This window comes from Mesocricetus auratus, unplaced genomic scaffold, assembly GCF_017639785.1.
Source record: "Mesocricetus auratus isolate SY011 unplaced genomic scaffold, BCM_Maur_2.0 Super-Scaffold_15014, whole genome shotgun sequence".
Taxonomy (NCBI): domain Eukaryota; kingdom Metazoa; phylum Chordata; class Mammalia; order Rodentia; family Cricetidae; genus Mesocricetus; species Mesocricetus auratus.
In genome coordinates, this window is record NW_024429186.1 from 60002844 (window position 1) to 60019092 (window position 16249).

Here is a 16249-nt window from a genome sequence, read left to right on the forward strand (position 1 = left end):
CAGGCACCATTGTGACCTCTAGTGATCTAAAGGGAATGACACCAATTGGCAAGCTAAGCAGTAGTGGAGAGACCACCTTGAATGCCCATTCCTGATAATGAACTTGATGTCTATAACCATCCTGGAGCCTTCATCCAGTGACTGATGGAAGCAGAGGCAAACACCCACAGTTAAACACTGAACTGAACCCAAGGAACCCAGCGACAGAGAGAAAGGAGCGAAGAGCAAATTGGCAAAGAATGGGCTGGCAAAACCAGCAGAGACAGCTGATCTGAACAGGGGAGAGCTCTTGGACCCCAGACCGACAGCTGGGAGGCCAGCATGGGACTGATCCAGACCCCCTGAATGTAAGAGTCAATGAGGAGGCCTGGGCAACCTATGGGGCCCTGAACAGTGGATCCGTGTTTATCCCTCAAATACAGACATCGTGTGTCCATAACACAAAGAGGGATGCTTTCTCAGCCTGGACTCTTAGGGGAGTGCCTGCACCCTACCCTGAGTGAAATGACAGACTCTAGATATCTCCTATGTGGAAGGAATTGGCAATAGGGTGGGAGGATGGGGGGGATGCGGGAGGGATGCGGGAGGAGGGGAGGGAGAGGGAACTGGGATTGACATGTAAAACAAGCTATTTAAAATTAAAATAATAAAAAAATTTAAAAAAAGAGAAAATTTAAAAAAGAAGAGATCAGGATAAAGAGAAATCAGATGAAGCCAATCCTAGAACCTTGGACAGATTCCCCGTTTGCTCATGTGTCCGTGGACACCTAAGTTGATCCTGTACCTTCGCTATTGCAGGAGCATTGCTGTAACACAGGTGAGCAGGTGTCTCCTTGACTGTGACTCCAATTCTTTCTGACAGATGGCACTGGGATTGCTGGATCACATGGCAATTCCATTTCTAGTTTTGGGGCGAGATTTCCTGCCATCTTCCTTAATTATTAAACTAATTTTCATTGCCACCAAGAGTGTGTGAGAACTAGGCTAAATGGGGTGAACTGATGTCTTGTTGTAGTTTTGGTTTGCGTTCATATATGAGCATTTATTTTATATTCTTGTTGGCCTTTTGTGTATCCTCTTTTGAGAACCATATGTTTAGGTAATAAACCCAAATTTTAACTGGATTTTTTTTACTGTTCTTTGAGTACCTAACACATTCTGGAGTTAATCCCTTCTCAGACGAATAGCAAGAAAATACTTCCTCCTTTCCTGTAGACTGTCTTAACTCTGTTGCTTCCTTTTGCTATATGCAGTCTATGTAGTATCTATCTGTATGTGTACACATGTGTTTCAGGTGTGTGCACTCCTGCAAAAAACATAGTGTTTTTCCCATCACTATGCCTTGCTGTTGTTTGTTTGAGACAGGATCTCACTATATAGTTCAGGCTGGCCTAGAACTTATAATGTAGACTAGCTTGGCCTCGTGCTCACAGAAATTCCTCCACCTCTGCCTCCTGGCCAGCATGCTGGAGATGCTACAGCAATCCTGTTGTCTTCCCCTGCCCTATCTACCTGGCTCAGAGGTTACAGGCATCACCATGCCAGCTTTTATTATTGTTATTATTATTATTACATTTTTTAAATTAGAAAAATGTTTGCTTCACATGTCAATCCCAGCTTCCCTCTCCCTCCCCTCTTCCTGCACTCCCCACCAGTCACCTCCCTCAGTATCCCACCCTATCCCCAATCCCTTCCCGTAGGGGATCTTCAGAGTCTGTCATTTCGTTCGGGTAGAGCCTACACCCTCCCCCAAGAGTCCAGGCTGAGAGAGCATCCCTCTTTGTGGTATGGACACACAAAGTCCATTTGTATGCCAGGGATAAATACTGATCTACTGCCCAGGGCCCCATAGGTTGTTCAGGCCTCTTCCCTAACATCCACATTCAGGGGGTCTGGATCAGTCCCATGCTGGCCTCCCAGCTGTCGGTCTGGGATCCATGAGCTCCCCCTTGTTCAGATCAGCTGCTTCTGTTGGACCCTCATGGCTATGTAGCAAGTTGAGCCATCTTGCTGAGCCATCTCCCCACTCTGAATCTTTCGTTTTTTAGAATCCCATTTCTCTTTTCTGCTTCTGTTGCTTGTGCTCCTCATACAGATGTTCTGGGGTGTTCCTCTAGTACTCTCCACAGCTTTAAGCCTTATGTTTAAATATTTGATTTACTTAGGTTGAAGCCAACCTAAGCTACATAGAAATTCAAGATTCTGCAAGGTTAAATGGTCAGCCAATTCAGAGGGCCAGAAGTGGCTCTGACTTTTCACTGGTGCTCCTTGCCACCACACCCTACTATTGTCGATGCCATTATTCTACCTTAAATGCTGTGCCTTATTTTGAAACATAGCATAGCACAAAACTATAAAAATAGGTTAATTTCTACTTGGTAGAATCTAAATTCTTTTTTTTAAAGATAGGATTGAATTTTTTAAAGAAAATTCAATTTTATTACTTATTCAAAATTCAAAATTATTACTTATTCCACAAAAAAAATGAACGATATTTTAATTATTTTCAAAAACAAGAAACATGCACATCCCCCAGGCTGTGTATTTATATGGAGTGGCAATGGGCCAATTACCTAACTACTGTAAGCCTCCCTCTTCTAATCTATAAAATCAAACAACAATAATCATGTCTTGCCTAGGGCAAGTTCTTGGATTTAAATGTGCTATTATTAGGCAATGACTGGTAGCAAATAGTTCAAAACAGTGCTTGATCCAAGGGTGGCAGTAGTACTGTTGGGACTTTTTATTTGTTTGCCTTTGTTTTGATTTTGGAAGGACTGGAGATTGAACACTGAAACTTATGCAAAGCCATTGCTGTACAAGAGCCACAGCCCCCCAGCCCGTTGACTTGTTTGTCACAGGTTCTCAGCTAAATGATGAACCTCCACAAAATAGCATATGTATTAGAAAATCTTGAGGAATAAGAATAGGAAAGTGGATTGTCCTATTGGGAGGTATGTGATACTCTATATCAAAATAGTTGGGCTTTACTTGGGGAGATGGGGCCATTGCAGACACTTTCAGCAGAAGTTAAAACATCGAAGCAGGAAATCTAGGAAAATTACTTCAGAGACACATGTAGAATGCATTAAAGAGATGGTTGTAAGAACTCTGGTCAACCACCACTAATACAATTAAATTGGTTATGCTTAACAAAATACAAGCATTCCTACCAGAAAAGATCGTCTTAGTTTTTAAGTTAACCCATAACAACTCTTGCCTTTAGTAATTGATCCATGAAGAGTCTTTGTGGAATAAAAGAATGGACAAGCAATCAAAGAAACATAGAGAATCAAATGCAATTTTGAAGATGGCCTTGATTTAAGAAAGCAATTTCCACAAGAATGAAGAAATACAATGTAAAACTAGAATACTGATACTTCAAAAATAATCTCTATCTTAATAAGTTGTATAAAACTCACCTTATAGTAGAGGTGGAAGATTTTTGTCTTCTTTAACCCAGAATGTTTTATCATTTAAGCATGAGGGCCATAAGTATTAGGGTTTCATGTCTACAGATAAAGGCAAATATATAGTTGTTTTTAAATTACTATGAATTATGAATTCATTGATACTTTTAAACAAATTGGTACTATTAAATAGCAACACAACACATAAATATTAGGAGAGTGTGTATGAACACTGATTTAAAGCCACATAATTTAATTAATCTACATACAATGACCAATATTTTTATAATTCAAGGATCTTTTGTAATAAATTCAGGGCCACCTAAGAGATTGAAACATCTAAGTTTTCTCATATAATAATACTATCTTCAGAAATATCAAGGGTACTTATCACTGCAAAACTCTGAAAAGAATGAAAAAGAAAACAAAATTCTCTTTTCAATACAGTAAAACCATTAAGAACACCAGCAGGTAATATGGTTCTCGCAGTTCTTTTCAAATCGCAAGATTTTCACCTCCTCTCCTGCTCTCATCCCACCTTCCATCAATATTTATTCTAGGAACCAATTGAAAGTCTGAGGATCATCCATTTTATCCATTCTCTTGACATTTATTGTGAGCTTTATATGTGCCAGACACAGATAATGAGCTAACAGGCCCCGGTCCTTTCCTTGCAGAGATTACATTCTAGAAGAAACAGGCAACACTCCAAGGATAATACAAATAAAAGCTTCTTTTGGTGCCAGGAGGGAGAAGTATGGGGCACTGTATGCAGAGCAGGGGGGCCTGATAGAGACCTTCACATTGGGAGATGGACAAAGAATTCCCTAAGTAAGTGACCACTGAGCAAACATTTGAAGGATGGAAACAGATGAGGGAAGAATTATAATGAGGAAAATACTATTGGTGGGCAAAGGAAAAAACCAAAATATCTGGATTGAGCCATGAGATGGCTTCATAGACAGAACCAGATGATCTGAGGTTGTTGAGAGGTACATCGAGGTGTTCGGTCTTGACCTGAGAAGTTATAGACATTCCTTCTGACCTTTCACTGCTGTCTCTGGGATCAAGGTAATTTACCTGCTTTTTCTACACTTTGTATTCCTTTTTTATGAAACAAAGGCAATAGCTTATACCCCATATATACCCTATATGCATGTGATGATTGTTAAATGAGACAGTACAGCATGTGTTGTCTTCAGGAAGTGTAAAGTGCTAGGCACACATTTCTAGTTAAAAGGCAACAATATTCATAGCAAATGTTCTTCCCCACTCTCTCTGCTTTACGATAGGCTTTATTTCCTTTTCCTCCACACTGCTGTCTCCTTCCGGATACTCGGGAATCTTCCTTTGTGCTGTTTGGCTCACAGAAGAGCAGGAAGGGCAGAGAGTGGAATCCAACTCGTGTGACCAGTAGTAATTAAAGTTTTAAAATACAGACAGCTAAGTGTCATGCCCAGTCAAATAGGGGACTTGCTGGCTACTGTGGAAATAAATCACTTGTCATATGCCAGTAAAACCAACAATAAACACAGTTTTGTTTAACTGCAAAGAGAGGTTCTGCATGTGAAGGCTGTGCCAACTCAGATACCCTTTCATCTTTACATGGAACTTTCTCTCAAGCCCCACCCCGACTCCTCTCTCTCATTTTATGTCCTCTGCCATACTCCATCCTGTCCCCAGACTAGAACATCTTTTACAAGTTCTCAGGAAATAGGTTAGACAGAAACCTCAGTGGTTTAACATAATTAAGACAGTTGCCTCCTTTTCTCGTTCATATCACAGTCAGGATTAGATTATGAGCCTCTCTTAGTCAGCCCTCCTCCAACCTCAGGGATCCAAACTGGGACACAGGTTGACTCAACTCTCACTGAAGGCATCTTGTGAGAAGCTAAGCAATTAAACACTGCAAAGTGTTACTGCGAATGGTAGGTCTTCAGTGTGAGCATTCTTTTATGTTTACTTTCTTTCCAATAAGCTATATATGGTCTTGGGATCTTTGATTGACAGCTGTCGGAGCATGTGTTTAAGTACTTTGAGTAGGAAGGAGCCTGCTTTGATGACAGGATGAACTGTCACTGAGGTAAGCCAGCTGCTTTGAATACTGAGAGACCCCTTGAAGAGGCTACACTGCAGTTATAAGTATGTTACAACCTCAGCTTCTGGGTATGTCAACTTCTGTGTCTGGGGGTCTTGAGACCAGTCAAATTTGTCTGAATGGATATCAAAGGGAGAAAATTTTACTTCAGCCTACATAAGCTGAGTAATCTCCAAATGACCTAACCAAAAGATACCTGGAAGTTGGCTCACAATCTTGTTGAGAGCTGTCCTCAAGTAAATCAAAGAGGGGAAGAATATGGCTTCCGATGACTCAACAAATTGTGATTGACAGATTGGGCTTGTATCTACACAAAGTCTGTAAGTGGGTTTGTGTTTTGTTTCATTTTGTTTTAGCAATTGCTAAAGACCAAACCCAGGACCTGTGCATGCTAAACACTCTACCACTGAGCTGAACCTGTAACTCTGTGACTACATATTATTCTAGGCTGGTGATTGATCCTTTTGTGAGACTTGTAATTGGTCTTGCTAAAACTGGAAGCTGTGCTGAGTTGCTACACTATAATCCTATATTTGCATATCCCCTTCTGCCAATGACCAAGGTGTGTCCTACACTTTATGGGTTAATCTTAGAGGTTTCCTTCCAATGTCCTTTAGAACACACATAAGCACACACACACACACACACACACACACACACACACACACACACTGCAACTTTATTATTAGGCCCTAATAAAGACTCCTTTCAAATGGTTTTTGCCTGCTTGTAGTTTTTGTCATGGTACAATGCACTGTGCCTGCTGCATGGAAAGCAGATGAAAACTAGGAGGAAGCTGAAGATGTGTAACACTGGGAGGCAACCAGAAAATTCCAAGAAACAATGGAGTGAGGACACTGTGGTAGCCAAGGAAGGCAGCAGGGGAACTGAGAAGGTAAGAGAAGGTCCAGAAGTTGTCACCACAGAAGACAGAAGCAGAGAGATACAGAAGAAAGAACTCCCAATCCGTCATTTGTGGCAATGCCAGTTTTATTTCATGGCTACAGTATCCGAACTAAATGGTTCCCAAGGTCACCAAAGAATAGAAAGAGAGGTTAGCAGTTGATACAGGATGCTTTAATGTCTGAAATGGAAATAGCATTAATTACTTGGACATGCATTCTATTTTCTAAATTCATACATATCTTTCCAAACCTTCTACAAGGGGGGATAGACAATGTAATCTTCCTGTGTGGAGAAAAACAACAACTCATGGCGTAGTGTAAACAGAGCACTGTGCTTGCTGGTAGGTAAGAAAAACTAGCCTCTACCAGCATGTTTTATATGCATCATCTGTCCCGTTGTTTCTGTGAAAGAAGACAGAGAGACAATCAACACTCACACCTACAACTCACGCCTACATCTCTGCTGATGACAGGATTTTCTCTCTACTTTAAAACTACAAAAATTAAGGCCCAGAGAGCAACAGGGCACCGATGGCAGACCTAGACATGTCTGAAGACCCTGAGTCCTAAGAAAAGAACTCTAGTTTTCTCAGAGGAATGGCATCAATATTTTTAGAGATATTTCTATTTTATAATCTTTTTACAGATTTTTGGAGGCAGGGTCTTTCTATATAACCCTGGCTGTCCTGAAACTCAATGAGTAGGCCAGGCTGGCTTCAAACTCACAGATATTTGCCTGACTTTCTGCCTTTGAATGCTGGGATTAAAGGCATATGCATTCCACTATAGCAGGCTTTTATTTTATAATTGTGAAGTCAATTAGATATCTCCTATTGGCTATAACAGTTACATAATGATGAAACACGCACAGATTCTGCCCTCTAGAAACTTAGTGTAATAAGAAAGATGACATCTAAACAATCCAAATTAAAGCACTATTTATTATAAAATAATCTCTGAAATTGGAAGCTTTCCATGGAAATATATGAGCCTGTCAAATCCTAAAAAAAATCACTGATTATTTTATTATTACATAACTAAAATATTTATATGCTGTAGCATGGGTAACGAACTTCCATATCTAAGACACTGAAACTATTAAACATTCTTCAAGGACCTGGATGGAAGTCCAGTGATGAGGAAATATTCTGAAAATGGAGTACATTTCTTCAAAACCCAATCATCTCTAATTGATCTCTCTAATAAAATGGGAAGCTCAATTTCACATGATTAAGAGAACAAAGGAGACGCTCCACTGTCAGCTTGGACCACCGCTGGGGAGATGTAAAGACACAGAGAATAACACCATGGAGAACTGACTTGCCCAGCTCAGTTTTTCTTCCTTTAAGAAAAGAGAATTTGAGTGCCACTCATTTATTGCCCAAACTGCAAGATCTATTTAAAGCTGCTAAGTAAAGTTAGCTTTTAACTCAATGGAATTTGTTGATACAGTGGCTCGACTATAGTAGGCTAAATTTAAGCGTTTCTAAACATAAATTTTTTGAATTCACACAAATGGAACTAAACAAAAGCAGGCATACGCAAATCAACAAAAATGGGGAGAAGTGTTTCCAGGCATAGAATGGTTTATAACCTCAACTACTGGGTAGAGCTTCAATACACATTATGCTTCATCAGTATTTTGTCATGGTTAAATGACCAGAAAAAAATTAATGCAGAAATTAAAAAATATTAAGTGTGCAAGATTCCGTAGGCACTGGTGACCCAAAACTACAACAGCCTCGTTAATACTCGCATCAGTATTTTCCTTGACTATCTCCCTGTTGCTGCCATGTAAAGGGGAAGAGGGAGCCACAGAGATCTCTATTCCTAGAGAAGGCCACCTGTCCCCCACCCCTTCATCATGTCTCAAACAGTAACCGATAATGAAGTCGGCAGAGCAGATACTTCCAGGGAGCCTTCTTACAGTTTGTCCCAAACGTCGTCACTTGCCAATTGAGCTACCCTTGCTAACGTGACGCATCTTTTTAATTAGAGCAATTTGTTTCATAGGATGAGCGATCCCTTTCTCGAGATTCCACGCCTGCTGTTTCTGAGCCCCTTCTCCTTGAGGACCCTTCTGCACCAGTGAGCCTCAGCAAGCCTTGCTTCCAAGAGAAACAGAGTGCTGCATCTCAATACTACAGACTACTTCAAAATCATGTTTTCATTTCCCAGGAAGAGGTGTTTTTTTTCTCTTTTTCTTTCTTTCTTTTTTCTTTTCTTTTCTTTTTTTATGTGTTACAATTCAGAGGCTATAAGCCCAGGACAAGAAACAGCTCAACAAGTTCTGAAAGGAACTCACTTCTCTGTCCCTTTGTTGAAGGAAAAAGCAAGTCAGAGGGTGTGCTAGAGTGCTCTAGGAGAACACAGGTCCACAGCCTGAGGGGAGCTTGCTTTGCTCAGGTCTGGGCTCTGGCTCGGCTACAAGGTCAGAAACCCACCTGCTTCCACGGTCAATGGCTGCAGAGCTAGCTAACTGCGCTGAGAGAACCCTTATCTATTCATTCTCTGTCTCTGTCTCTTGTCTCTCTCCCTCCCTCCCTCCCTCCCTCCCTCCCTCCCTCCCTCCCTCCCTCCCTCCCTCCCTCCCTCCCTCCCTCTCTCTCTCTCTCTCTCTCTCTCTCTCTCTCTCTCTCTCTCTCTCTCTCTCTCTCTCCCTCCTTCCCTCCCTCTCTCTCTCTCTCATGGTGTGTGTGCTATGTGTGCTGGCAGTCAGAGAACAAGTTGCTTTGCAGCAGGCAGCTCTCTCCTTCTGCTATGAGTCTCGGGTGGTCAAGTTTGGCATTAAGTGTCTTTAACTGCTGAGCCATATCGCTAGCCCAAACTCCCAAACTTTCCCCATTACTCCACAACCACTCTCTTCAACTCTGCCCCACTGGGAAAGCCTTCAAGATTTGACTTCAGAATAGGCTCCGCGGGGAGTTAAGCATTGCACCTCTAAATAATACGAGATGATGAAATAGAACACTTCCCGTCTGAAGAGTCTCCACTGCGGTAGGCTCTGTATTTTCAATTGCCCACAGAGATGTTTTAATTTAACATTTGGCGATAAGCGTCCCTTGAAAGAAGACGATAAATCTGCAGATCTACATTTTAAATTGAAGCCGATGCTGCACATTCCCCTGGCTGTTGTGCTGTTTCCGTGGCATTTTTAGACTCATGCTTCTTCATTCCTTAAGGGAGAGGGAAATTCACAGAGTACACAGTAGGCACGGATTAGTTAAAGTTTGTCTGTTTGTTGAGATCAGGCTCCATGGTATGTAGCCCAGGCTACCCTCCAATTCATCCCCCTGCCTGAGTCTCCAGAGTGCTGGGTCACACAGGCTGGCACTACCACACCCAACTAGAACTAATCAGTGTTTTCCAAAAGGGGTTTTCACTGGTTTCTTTGGTAAATATAAACCGCATTTTGGTTTACTGGTTTCATATTAGGCTGAGAGTACTAGGTAACAATCTCCTGGCACTAGCAATAGCTAAAGAAAACCAAATCTAATAAACACTAAAAGAGGAAATTCTTCCTTTTAGACACTTGGGAATGAGCAATGTTCAGCATCTGATATTCTCCGCTATTGCTGGGGTATAGGAGAAATACGACCTGGTGGATCTCACTCCCTGGCATTCCAGCCTGGGATCTTGTTTCGGGATTTTTGTTTGTGGTTTTGAAGTGGCAAAGTAGCTCACAGAGCTAGGCCAGTTACTACCACTGAGCCACATCCAAGCTCTAGACGTGGGTTCTAGACCATTAAACATTGATTCAATTACACTCTGGATTAGCGAACTCTCCCCAGACAACTGAGGGATTAGTGGCGGATGCCTGAGCAATGAGGCCACACTGCCACCGCAAGAACGAGCGCTTCTATGAAAGCCCAGGTAAAAGCATCTCACAAGCGCTGAAACGGTTGGATGCTGCCCTACACCATGCAGGTACCTCTAGCTCAAAGATCCAACATGCTTCCAAACCTGAAAGTTTGCGGGCGCCACCGAGTTAGCAGAAGCAGAAAATTCCCCAGCTGGCTTTAAGAAATGGCTAGCAATGCGAGTGCAGGCACACCAAACATAGTCCCTAAAGCTAAATGTGTATAAGGTATGTATTAAACACAAACGAGTTTATGCTTGATCTAATCCCCAGGATATCTAATCCCAATAAATCCCAGATACCTAAAACACTTCTACCCCAAAGCTGATTGGAGGATACTATTCAAGATACATCTGAGCAAAGGAAAGCAGAAAATCATCGCTAATATTTATTGGGTATTTAGATATTTATGGTAAGCTTTTTCCTTGCTTCCTCTCATTTCTTACAACCCCAGGATGTAGGTACTATTATTATTCAAGCCCTCATTTTACTAGTTTAAAGATAAAAACCCAAGGTACAGAGAAAGGATGTATTATTGATGGATGGAAAATCACAGGTTAGATTTGAACTCAGTCCTAAGAACCAGTCCAGAATCTGAAGTTTCACCACTCTGCCAATTAACATATTAGAAAAGATAGTTTAATTTGCAAGTAAAGCTGAGTGGACAAAAGGGTATACATTGCATGTCACGCTGCAGCTGCCAATGCCTCTAAGATTAAAGAAAAGGTGTTGGAGAGGCTGGAAAGACAGAAAATGGAAATGGGGTTCTTTGTTTGCTCTGTTTTGCTTTTAATTAATGTTCTTTCAATTTTCTTCCGGGAGAATGATACGGGGTGAGGAATGTACATAGAGAGACTGGGAAATTGAGATTGAGGTGCATGATATAAAATTCCCAAAGAATCAATTAAAGAATGTTATTGTTTTTTTAAGAAAAAAAAGAAAGAAAGAAAGAAAGGATAGTTTAAACCCAAGTATTCAAAGTTTCTTCAGTGCTAAGTTAGGAGGATATCTCAAAAAAAAAACTTACACATTACCATGCAAATAATTTATCTTTTCTTGTGCTAAAACTGCTAGTATAAGCAATAGAATTCATTAATTTCTTTTACATTTCACATTCAAACCAAAGTCATTGCCTTTGGTAGGCCTCCTGTCAGTGACAAATATTCACTGTTATTAGGCAGCCCTAACTCTTCATCAAGCCAAAGGCAAGTCCAGGGGCACCGAATCACATCACAGACAAGACTTACATGAAGATGTGGGTAAACGAGAACTCAGTCAAAAGAGTTTCTCACGGTTTTTGTTAGGCAATGTCCTTCCCTCTATGAATTTAATCAAGACAGCGCCATCCTTACTTTTAAAATAATGTATTTGAAGATGATAAATTTTTCACGGAAGCATCTAAACATTGAGTGGGTAGAACAGACTCTTATTTCCCCTGAGTGGCTAGAACAATCTCTCAGGTGAGTACCTATACACTGATTTAGATCATTCAAATGCCATGTGCGTCAAAGCACTTCATTCAACCTGACGCTTCCTTTGAAGTCACAACAGTCAGGGTTTTTTTTTTCTCTTTCTTTCTTTTTTTTTTTTGCAGCATAACTTTTTAGCATTTCTATAGCACTTCACTTTGGACATGTGCTTTATAATTATTTGTATTCTTAGTTAACTTCTAGCTGTTTGTTCAAATACAGTTACTCTCCCAATAATATCTAGACAGATAGACAATACACAAAATCCAATCAACCCAATCCCAAGAGGTTGAAACTTACTCCAAGATTACAGACACAATATGCAACTATGAAGAGAACAAAACAGATGAGTGACAGAGAAACATACACAAATTGAATATTGTCTTTAGGGATTAGCAGTCACATCCGCATACTGTCCATCATAATATGAATTAGTGAAAAATCCAGTAATTACATGTGAATTAATACTAACGGAGGAGTGTGTTCGTAGCAGACACTACTAGTCATTGACCAGTGGCCATTCTCTCTTTATACCTCCCAACTCCCCTTACAGGTAGAAATGGCATCATAACTAAGTTCAGAGCAGGGAATGGGAGCAGAAATACTACACCACGCACAGCTGCTGATTCATCTTACTCTTTTTTTCATAGCTCCAAATATCAGTCACTGAAGCAGCCACCCTGGATGCCCTCCATGGCTCCTGCTTCAAGCTTCTCCCTTGACTTCCCTTAATGATAGACTGTAACCTATAAGCTAACAATGAACTCCACCCTCCCCCAGGTTGCTATTGGTCATGATGTTTATCACAACAGAGACCAGATTAGAACGTCATAGCTGATACATAAGAAAAACCACAGAGAGGGAAAGAGAGCCTGAGGTTAGCTTGGCTAGCTCTTGATCACAGAGGAGGTGATGCTCATAAGAACTTTTTGAAGGAGGTAACTGAGAATACAGTGGAAATGATGCCTGTGAAAGTGGGTTTCAAATTCCATCTGCCCAGACACTCAGAAACAATTACAGCTATGGTCCAGAGGAGCCTGGCTACTTCTCTAGCCAGAAACAGAAACTGGTGCATCCATGTGGTGATGGTTTCATAGGCATACAGAATACAAGACTTATAAGACGATGGCGACTCCCAACAAACTCCAAAGGATAGTCTGTGATGTTGGCCATGTCTACTAGGGCTGAGGTCCCTGCACACAACTCCTAGATGGTGTGTGCATCTGTCTGTGAAGGAGAAGCTTAAACTGAAATGGAGAGCTAAATATGTTGAAGATGACAGCAGCATGGAATGCCTGCTAAAGAGAGCTTCAGGAAACAATTGGAGAGTAAGTGTAAAGCTATAATGCAGGCCTGCACAAACCCACTAGAGTGCAATTCACACTACAACATGCCCTCCATGGAGCTATAAAATTTAATGTTTGCCCTACAAGGTATCAGTGTCACTTAGGCCCCAATCTCATTTCTCTGCCCCATTCCTCCCTTTTTTTGGAATGATAATAATTGTTGTGCATAATTATATATTGGAAGAATGTAACTTGTTTTCAGTTTTGCTGGGAATCATAGCTAAGAGTTCACTTTGACTCTCAGAAGACACTTTGAACTTGGACTTTTGAACAGTGTTGCCAGAGTTACTGCTATAGAGATACCCAGATATGAACTAATTGCATTTTTCATTATGAGATAGGCACAGGCCTTTTGAGGATCTAGTGTGGAACGATACGGTTTAAAGGGATGTGTATTGCTGTCAAGTTAACAAGGGGAGGAGGATTTATGATGATTAATTTTTATTGTCAAGTTTATTAGGTTGAAAAATGTCTACAAGATTAATGAGGGGCACCTCCAAATGTGTCTGTGATCAGGTTTCCAGAAAAGATTATTGAGAAGGCAAGACCCCTCCCAAATGTGGATGACAGTATCCCATAGGCTGGGAACCCAGATGGCACACAAGGGAAAAAAGAAAACCTTACCTGAGTGAAGGCATGCCCCCACTCACTGCCTCTTGACCCACTCTACAATGCCCTGCCTGCCATGATGTGAGCAAACCCTGTGAAACTGTGAGCCAAAAGAAAACCTTCCCCTTTTTAAGGTTTCCTGTCACTGATGATAAAAAAAGTAGCTAATACAGTTGTGTTGCAGAGGTTCTAGTCTGACAGGTTCCACAGCTTCCTTAACCCCAAATAAGCACATGGACGTTATATTAGCTATAAATCTGTTGGCTGGTGTCTTGGGCTTCTTATTGGCTGACTAGCTCTGTCTTAATTGTTAACCCATTTCTATCAATCTATGTATTGCCACGAGGCTGTGGCTTACCCAGTAATGCCCCAGCACGTTGTTACTCCTCTGGCAGTATTGTGACTCTGTGTGGCAGGCTCACTCTGCCTACCTTTCCCAGAGTTCTCCTTGTCTCCTAGTCCCACCTATCTTCGGCTTCCTTGGCCGAACAGTGTTTTATTCATGAACCAATAAGAGAAACATGTATACAGAAGGACAGACCCCATCACAGTTGGTAAGTACCATGTTGCCAATATCTTTGTCCTAATTATCCTCAAGTATTCAGTTCTCTGTTTCTGAGAAATCCAAGCATATCTTTAACATCTCAATCTATTTGGTAATCTGTGAAAACCTAAACCTACAGAACTTTTTTAATGTAGTTTTAACAGGAATTTATTCAGCATCTGGCTTGTGTCTGGTGCTTTCTTTCCACTTAGTGTCTTTCTGAGATTGTCGGCAGTAATACCAGTTACAAGGTGAGAAAGCTAAGTAACAAAAATGTGATCAGCCTAGTATTATACATGTTGGTAATTAACAGGTTGGACTAACACCCAGGCTTCCTGACTCATGGTGCAGTTCTCTCTGAAAGCTCTACTCCACTGCCCCATCATTCTTGGATACATTCTCACATGTTCAATCTCAAGCCCAAATGAAATAAAACAAAACACACAAACAACAAACCAGAAAGTAATGACTTCCAGCACTGGGAGAAGGAAAAGAGAGAAGTCCTGGCCAGGAGGTAAGGACCAGGGAAGATTGTAAATAAAGAAGGCATCTCCTCTCCCTATGAAGACTAGACAATGTTTCCAAAATGAAAAACAGCACTTGGACATCACTATAAAAACGGTTATCTTCTTGAAAACTGTCACCCAGGACAACATAACTCACCGTGGTGAGTGTAAACAGATTCTTTTCAAAGTCAAAAGTACCAACAAAGATGATGAGAACAGACATCAAAGTCAGGGACTGTTCCGATGTATAGGGTTTTAGGTGGCTGAATTAATTGCACATATTATCACAAAACATCGAATCATCCCATCAACCTCAACTTCTTGATCAAATACCTCAGGGGAAGAAAAGGCCTCTTTTCAGTCTCCAATGTAGTATTGTTTTGTCTTTTATTTGCTACATGAGTTGCCCTACTCAAAGCTAAAAAGAAGTTAGAAAAAAAGTGAGTGAAACTGATTAAATTAGTAATCTATGCAATTCTTGGCCCTAATAATTGAAATACTACCATATCTAGAAAGCTCATGTAATACATAATGACCAATTTGACTTCAAATCTGAAATGAAACTTCCTACTTCCAGATGGGGCAATTTGGTATGAGATCATAAATAAGTCTCCCTATAAGGAAATTATTATTAGAGGTAAATAGTTTAAAAATTATGGTTCCTTTAAACATCATGACTTCACTTAAGTCAATAACTCTCACCTTTCCACAACGAAAGTCACAATTCCAATTAGGAGGCAACCAGCTGGACACAATGGCACAATACTGTGTAGCCCAGCACTCTAGAGGCTAAGGTAGAAAGATTGTTCAAGTCCAGGAGCTTAAGAACAGCCTGGCTCATAGTCAGACCTCATATCAAGGGCAAAACAAACAAATCATGTAAAAAGCATCACCATCATCTCTTTGTCCCCTGATACACTAAAGTTAATTTTGCCTTTTGGAAAAAAAAGTCTTGCAGAGACTTAAATACCTAAGATTTCAGTAGTAAGTTAAGAAGTGCTGGATTATAAGCCTCCCTCCCATTGAGTGCTAAATAAAGGTGGGAGACATAAAATAAAGGCAGGAAACAAGCTGGGTCATGTAGAAAGTCCTGTGTGGGACGCCCTTCATTGGACCAGTGAGCAGAGAGTCCCCTCCCATCCAGGGTATCAAGAGCACACCCTTGATTCTCAGTGCTTCTGATGAAGTTTCCGATTCAATAGGACAACGGCTTTCTATCAAAGAGTGTCATAACATCTTATCAAAGAATGTCATAACACAGAACCCTCATAATTGGTATGGAGAGCTCTGCAAGAGTATAGTAGTTGTAAGCCATAGCATCACCTCTCTTTAGGGAGAGGGAACAAAGTTTAATACACAGGGAGACAGAAAGATAATTAATTGCCTTCTTGGCAACCTACCACTCTACTGACAGTGGGATCATTGTGACAAGTGTAAAATTTGAGTCAAAATATTTAACTCAACCACTTACTTAAGTGGTAGACCCAAATTTAGGCATCCCCC